Source organism: Penaeus chinensis, chromosome 4 (genome assembly GCF_019202785.1).
Source record: "Penaeus chinensis breed Huanghai No. 1 chromosome 4, ASM1920278v2, whole genome shotgun sequence".
Lineage (NCBI taxonomy): Eukaryota > Metazoa > Arthropoda > Malacostraca > Decapoda > Penaeidae > Penaeus > Penaeus chinensis.
This window is the reverse complement of record NC_061822.1, coordinates 41,384,654-41,392,153: the sequence shown is the minus strand read 5'-3', so window position 1 is coordinate 41,392,153 and position 7,500 is coordinate 41,384,654.

Sequence of the window (7,500 nt, the reverse complement as noted above, 5' to 3'; positions counted from 1 at the left end):
GGATGATAGGGAGGGGAAAGGGGGGGGGGAGAGGGTAAGGATGAAGGGTGGGGGGAGAGGGGGAGGGGAGGAGGGGAAGTGAAGAAGGGAGGATGTAAGTATTGGTGATGGGTTGGGGAGGGGAAAAAGTGAAGGAGAAAGAGACAAAGAAGGAGAAAGAATAAAGGGTATTGATGAAGGTGGGGGCGAAGACAGGGTTATCAATATGGCGAATAGAGAAGAAAAGAAATAAAGGAAGAAGAAGAAGAAGCAGAAGAAGAATAGAAGAAAAAGAAGAAGAAGAAGGAAGAGGAGGAGGAGGAGGAGGAGAAAGAGAAAAAGAAGAAGAATATAAGAAGAAGACGAAGAAAAAGAAGAAGAAGAAGGAGGAGGAGGAGGAGAAGGAGGAATAGGAGGAGGAGGAGGAGGATGAGAAGAAGAAGAAGAAGAAGAAGAAGTTAATAAAACAAATCACGTCTCACTCATTTTCCTTGCCTTCTATCTTTGTAAGTTCATTCTTCCCCTTCATAACATTATGTCTCCTTTCTTTCTCGATAATCATTTTCTATTTTCTTATTTTTTCTAGCTGGTCGTTTCCCTTATGCACAACTCTCCCCTTGTTGCCATGCATACTGAACATCTCTTTCATTACTGCATGTTTTCTTGCCTATTGCTTCAGTGTGTCTTTATCTTTATTCTTCTGCTTATTTTTGCTTACTTTCGGTTGTATTTATGTTTTTTTTTTTTTTCTTGTGTTCGCGTGTTATTTTCACTGATTAATTTTTGCGTTTTTCCATCTATTCTTCAGTTCCTTCCAATCTTTATCATAGTAGTCTCTCCGTGCATTTTGCTTTACTAAAATCTTTACGTTTCTCTTCTCTCTCATATCTTTTTCTTCTTATCTCTTTATTTCATTATTTTCTACTTCCCTCTACGTCCCAATCATTCTCTTTATTTTCTTCTCTGTTATTTTGTCTCCTTCTTTATCCGTCATTATCATCATAATACCTCCTTTTCTTCTCTTTCTTTCTTTCATCCCTTTTTACTTCATGTTCTCCTTCCTTTTTCTACTCCCGTTTTTACTTCTCTTCCTCTTCTCTCTCCACACCCTCTCTTTTACCACCCTTCTTTTTCTATCTTCTTTCTTACTCCCCTTCTCGCTCTTTCTCCTCCTTTTCATTTTTTTTTTGTCCTTCTCCCCTTCAGTTTTTCTTCATCTTCCTCTTTTTAATTTTACTTTTCTTCCTCCTCTCCCTCCTCCTCTTCTCGTATTTATTTGATTAATTATTTATTTATTTGTTCATCCTCCTTTTCTTCTTCTCATCTTTAACTCTTCCCTTTATCCTCTTCCGCATTCTCCCCTTCCCCTTTTTTCTTCTTCTTCCTCCTCCTGTCCCTTCTTTTCTTCTCTTTCCTCCTCTTCCCTCTCATTTTTTTTCTTCCTCCTCCTCCTTTGCCTTTCTTCTTCTCCTCCCTTTTAATTCTCCTCATTTTTGCTCTTCATCCTCCTCTTCCTCTACCTTTACCTTCTTTCTTCTCCCTCTTTTTTTTTCTTCCTCTTCCTTTCCCCTTTCTCTCATCCCCCTCTACCCCCTCAATTTCCCCCTACCTCCTCCCCCCCCCCCCATCTTCCCTCTTCCCCCTCATTTTTTTCTTCCTCCTCCTCTTCCTCTTCCTTCTCCCTCCCTCACATCCCTCCCTCCCTCGTTCCCCTCATGTTTCCTTCCTCCTTTTCTTTCTCTTCTTCTCCCCTTCCTCTCGTCCCTCTCTTCCCTCTCATTTTTACCCCCTACCTCCTCCTCTTCCTTTTTCCTATTCCCCCTTCATTTTTTTCCCTACCTCCACCTCTTCCTTTTCCTATTCCCCCTCATTTTTACCCCCTACCTCCTCCTCTTCCTTTTCCTATTCCCCCTCATTTTTTTCCTTCCTCTTTATCTTCCTTTTCCTATTCCCCCTCATTTTTTCCCCTCCTCTTTCTTCTCTTCCTTTTCCTATTCGCCCTCATTTTTACCCTCTACCTCCTCCTCTTCCTTTTCCTATTCCCCCTTCATTTTTTTCCCTCCTCTTTCTTCTCTTCCTTTTCCTATTCCCCCCTCATTTTTTTCCTTTCCTCTTTCTCCTCTTCTTCATCCTTCTCCCCCCCACCCCCCACCACCCCCCCAACCACCCCACCCCTGTAGGTACACTTCCCTTCCCCATCAACTTCCAATTTGGGCTGTTGGTCTCTCGAGGCTGCGACCAAAATAAAGGAGGAATTGCCCAGTAGTCGAGGGCAGGGTGTTGGGAAAGTGGGGGGGGGGGGAGGAAGAAGGGGGGGAGAAGGGGAAGATGGAGGGGCAGGGAGGGGGGGGTGAAGGAGGAGGAGGGGGGAAGAAGGGGAAGATGGAGGGGCAGGGAGGGGGAGGTGAAGGAGGAGGGGGGGGAAGAAGGGGAAGACGGAGGGGCAGAGGGGGGTGAAGGAGGAGGGGGGGAGAAGGGGAAGACGGAGGGGCGGGTGGGGGGTGAAGGAGGAGGAGGGGGGGGAGAAGTGGAAGACGGAGGGGCGGGGGGGGTGAAGGAGGAGGGGGGGAGAAGTGGAAGACGGAGGGGCGGGGGGTGGAAGGAGGGTGCTGGGTGGGGTGGGATAAGGGAGGGGTAAGGGAGTGAGGAAGGGGGGGGGGAGATTGAGGGAGCGTGGGTAGGGTGGAGGGTGGAAGGGAGGGGTAAGGAGGAGGAAGAGTTGGGGTAAGGGGGGGGGGATATAGAAGGGGGAGTGTGGAGAGGAGGATGAGAGGGAGGGTTGAGGAGGGAGAGGCAGGCAGAGGGTGGGGGAGGATTAGAAGAGGGGGGGGGTAAGAGGGAAGGGGTTGGTAAAAGGGAGGAGGAGGAGGGTGAGAGATGGTGTAGGGGGGGGGGTATGGGGGGAGGAGAGGAAGGGGCGCCACCTGAAAACTTAAGATTGTTCAGCGGAAGCAGCAGGCTCTCTCTCTCTCTCTTTCTCTCTCTCCCTCTCTCTCTCTCTCTCTCTCTCTCTCGTTCATTTCCTCTCTCTCTCTCTCTCTCTCTCTCTCTCTCTCTCTCTCTCTCTCTCTCTCTCTCTCTCTCGCTCGCTCGTTTTCTCGCGCTCTCTCTCTCTCTCTCTCTCACTCTCTCTCTCTCTCTCTCTCTCTCCCGTTCATCCCCCCCCCTCTCTCTCTCTCTCTTTCTCTCTCTCTCTCTCTCACTCACTCTCTCTCTCTCTCTCTCTCTCTCTCTTCCTCCTCCTTCTCCCCACGCTTGAACATGTTTCTTTATTTCCCTCCTCCTCTTTCTGCCTCCTTCCCCCCTTTCCTCTCTTCCCTACCCATGTTCCTCCTCTCATTCTTCCCTTAACCTCACTTCTTCTATCCTACACCCTTCCCCCTCGTCTCTTCTCCCTCAGTCCCTTACTTCCCGTTCGCCCTTTCTACTTCCCTCCCTCCTTCCTTCTCTCTCCTTCCTTCCATCTCCCGCCCTCCCTCCTTCACTCTCCTTCCCTCCCTCTCCTTTCCCTCCTTCCCTTCATCCCTCTCCTTTCCCCCATTCTCTTTCCCTCTATCTCCTTTCCCTCCTTCCTTCCATTCCTCTCCTTTCTTCCATTCTCTTTCCCTCCTTCTCTCCATCCTTCTCCTTTCCCCCATTCTCTTTCCCTCCTTCCCTCCATCCCTCTCCTTTCCCCCATTCTCTTTCCCTCCTTCCCTCCTTCCCTCCATCCCTCTCCTTTCCCCCATTCTCTTTCCCTCCCTTTCCTTTCCCTCCTTCCTTCCATCCCTCTCCTTTCCCCCATTCTCTTTCCCTCGCTCTCTTTCCCTCCTTCCCTCCATCCCTCTCCTTTCCCCCATTCTCTTTCCCTCGCTCTCTTTCCCTCCTTCCCTTTCCCTCCCTCCCCCATCCACGCATTGGTGTATTTAAGCGTTAGTCTGCAGCCAAGCGGGTATGGAATCCTTTATTCTTTTTTGTCTTTTATCTTACCTACGTTTATTCAGATGTGTCTCCTTTCTCATTTAATGGTGAGGAAAGGAATAGGGGAAGATCTGGAATGAAATTCAGGAATAGAGTTATAAAGGTGAGAGGATGGCAAGCCAATTTATAATTTGTTATTATCAATGTTGATATCATTATAATTGTTATTGTTATAATCATTATGATTATCATTACTTCTGTTGTTATTATCATCCTTGCTATTGCAGTTATTATCATCATTATCATTATTATCGTTATTATTATTATTATTATTATTATTATTATTATTATTATTGTTATTACCATTATCATTATCCTAATTGTTATTATTATTATTATTACAATTATCATTTCTTTTATTATTATTATTATTATTACTATCATTATCATTATTACTTTTATAGTTATTATTGTTATTATTACTATTATCATTATTACTATTATTATTATCATAATTATTGTCATTATTACTATTATCATTATCATTATTCTTCTTTTCTTCTTCTTTATCTTCATATTATTATTATTATGACTACTTTTATTATTAACATTATTATCATTATCATTATAATCCCTATTATGGGTGTTACTATCATTATCATTATTATTATTATTATTATTATTATTATTATTATTATTGTTATCATCATGATTATTATTATTATTACTTTTTTTATTATCATTATCAACAATATTACTATTATTGTTATCATTATCGTTATTATTGATGTTGTTGTTATCATCACATTATTATGATAATTATTAACATTTACTATTATTATCTTTGTATAATAATGATAAAGATAATGATAATAATAATAATGATAAGGATGATGATGAAAATAATAATAATAATAATAATAACAATGATTATAATAATAATAATTATTATTATTAATATGACTATTATTATTATTATCATTATTATTTTCATTTTCATTATTATGTTTATGTTTTCTTCCTTATTGTTGTTATTATTATCATTAACATCATTATCTTTATTATGGTTATTATTACTATTGTTACTATCGTTACATTTTCTGTTATTATTATTATTATCATTATTATTTTAATTATCATTTTTATTATTATCATCATCATTATTATTATCATTATTGTTATTTCTATTATTATTACCATCATCATTGTTAATAATCATTATTATTTTTATAATTAATATCACCGTTACTATCTTAATATCAGCATTATCATCATTAACGTTACTATCATTATGATCATTATTAATATCATTATTATTGTTGTTACTATTATTATTATTATTATCATTATTATTGTTATCATTATTATTACTGTTATTATTAGCATCGTTAATATTATTGTTATTATTATTATTATTATTACTGTTATTATTATCCTCGTTATTATTGTTATTATTACCATCATTATCATCATTAGTATTATTATCATCATTATCATCATTAGTATCATTATCTTTATCATTGTCATTATTATTTTTTTATTTTGTTATTAATTTCAGTATTATTATTATCATTATTATTATTATGATCATTATCGTTATCATTATTATCAGAATTATCATTATTATTATTAGTATTATCATAATCCTTATTATTATTATTGTTATTATTATCATCATTACTATTATCGTTGTTATTAATACCATTATCATTATCATTTTTTTATCATTGATATTATCATTATCACAATTATCACCATCATCATCAGTATCAGCCTCATTATCAATATTATCATTAATATCCTTATTATGATCATCATTAATATCCTTATTATGATCATCATTCATATTATTATCCTTATTTATCCTTAACTTTATTAACATTATTACCGTTGTTCTGATCAGTCTTTTTCATCCCCCTTTCTCTCTCTCTCTCTCTCTTACTCACTATATTTCTTTCATTCTCTGTCTCTCTCTCTCTCTCTTTCTCTCTCTCTCTCTTTCTTTGTCTGTCTGTCTGTCTGTCTGTCTGTCTGTCTCTCTCTCTCTCTCTCTTTCTTTGTCTGTCTGTCGTTCTCTCTCTCTCTCTCTCTCTCTCTCTCTCTCTTTGTCTGTCTGTCTGCCTGTCTGTCTGTCTGTCTGTCTGTCTGTCTCTCTCTCTCTCTCTCCCTCTCTTGCTCTCTCTCTCTCTCTCTCTCTCTTTGTCTGTCTGTCTGCCTGTCTGTCTGTCTGTCTGTCTGTCTCTCTCTCTCTCTCTCTCTCTCCCTCTCTCTCTCTCTCCTCTGTAATCCCTTCCACTCCCATTCTCAACTTTTCCCTTCTTTTCACCCTCATCCTCATTCTCTTTAATCTCTCCCTCCCTCTTTTCCCTCCCCCCTTCCTCTTCTTCCTTTCTTCGCCTAAGACATTAATACTTGAGGATCTAACTGTATTAAAAATAATGCCGATAACTTGCGAGCTGAAAAGAACGAAAGAAAGAACGACAGGGAGAGAGAGAGAGAGAGAAAGAGAAGAAGAAATAAAAAAGGAAAATGAATCAAAAGGAAAAGGAAGAAAATGCAAAGAAGGTGGGTGAGTATTGGAAGAAGGGGGGGGGGGGGGGATGACGAAAGAGAAAGGAGAAGAGAATGTGAAATACACGATGATAGGGTGGTAGGAAAGGAGGAAGGACAAAGAGGATGAATGGGAGATGGCGAAAAAGAAAGAAAACAACTAGAAAAGAAAGGAGTTGAAAAGGAATAATTAGAAAGGAGAAAAAAGAAAGAAACAGAAAAGAGGATGTGGAGATTAGTAAAGAATAGGACAAGTGGGAATATGAAGAAAGGGATGGAGATAAAAAGGGGAAAATAAGGAAAAGGGAAGGAAGAGAAATGGAGAGGAGAATGTTGAGGGGGCAAAGAGAAGGCAAGGGAATTAGTAAGCATTAGTAAGAAACAAAAGAGAAGAGATAAAAGACAAAAGAGGGCATTTCAGGAAGAAAGAATAGAGGAACAGGGAAAGAAGATTTTGGAGGGGAGGGGAGAGGAGAGGAGGGGGGAGGGGAGGGGAGGCGGAGGTAGACCTTCGGGTGAGAGGAAAGGGGAGGAAAGGAGAGGGTGGGGGGGGGGGTTAGGGAGCCCACGGGGTAGCAGAGAGGGAGGGGATGAACAAGGGGGAGGGGGGGGGAGTACCCACTGGGGATAGCGGAGCGGGCGAACGCAGGGGAAAAGGGTTAGGGGGAGGGGGTGAGCGCAGGGGGGCGGGGGGAGGGGGATGGGGCACTCACCGGGACCTCATCAAGTTGGGCAAACATGTTTTCCTCAACGCGAGGGTGAGACTAGCAAGTGTCCGGCGAGGCTCGTCGGTTGTCTCCCTGTCTGCGGCTGTCTAGATCCATCTCTGGTCGTCTGTGACTGTCTGAGGTGGCCCCTGTATGTGGCTGTGCGAATCTGTCTGTGGCTGCTTGTAGCGGTTCGAGGCTGTCTGTGGGTATATCTATCTATCTTGTATCTAGCTATGGCTTTCGGAGTCTGTCTGGTGGTCGCTAGGGCTGTCTGTAACGCTGTAACTGGCTGCAGGTGACTGGAGGGTTCTATTTGGTTGTGTGCGGCTGTCTAAGTCTCTCTGTGGCTGTTTGTAGCTGT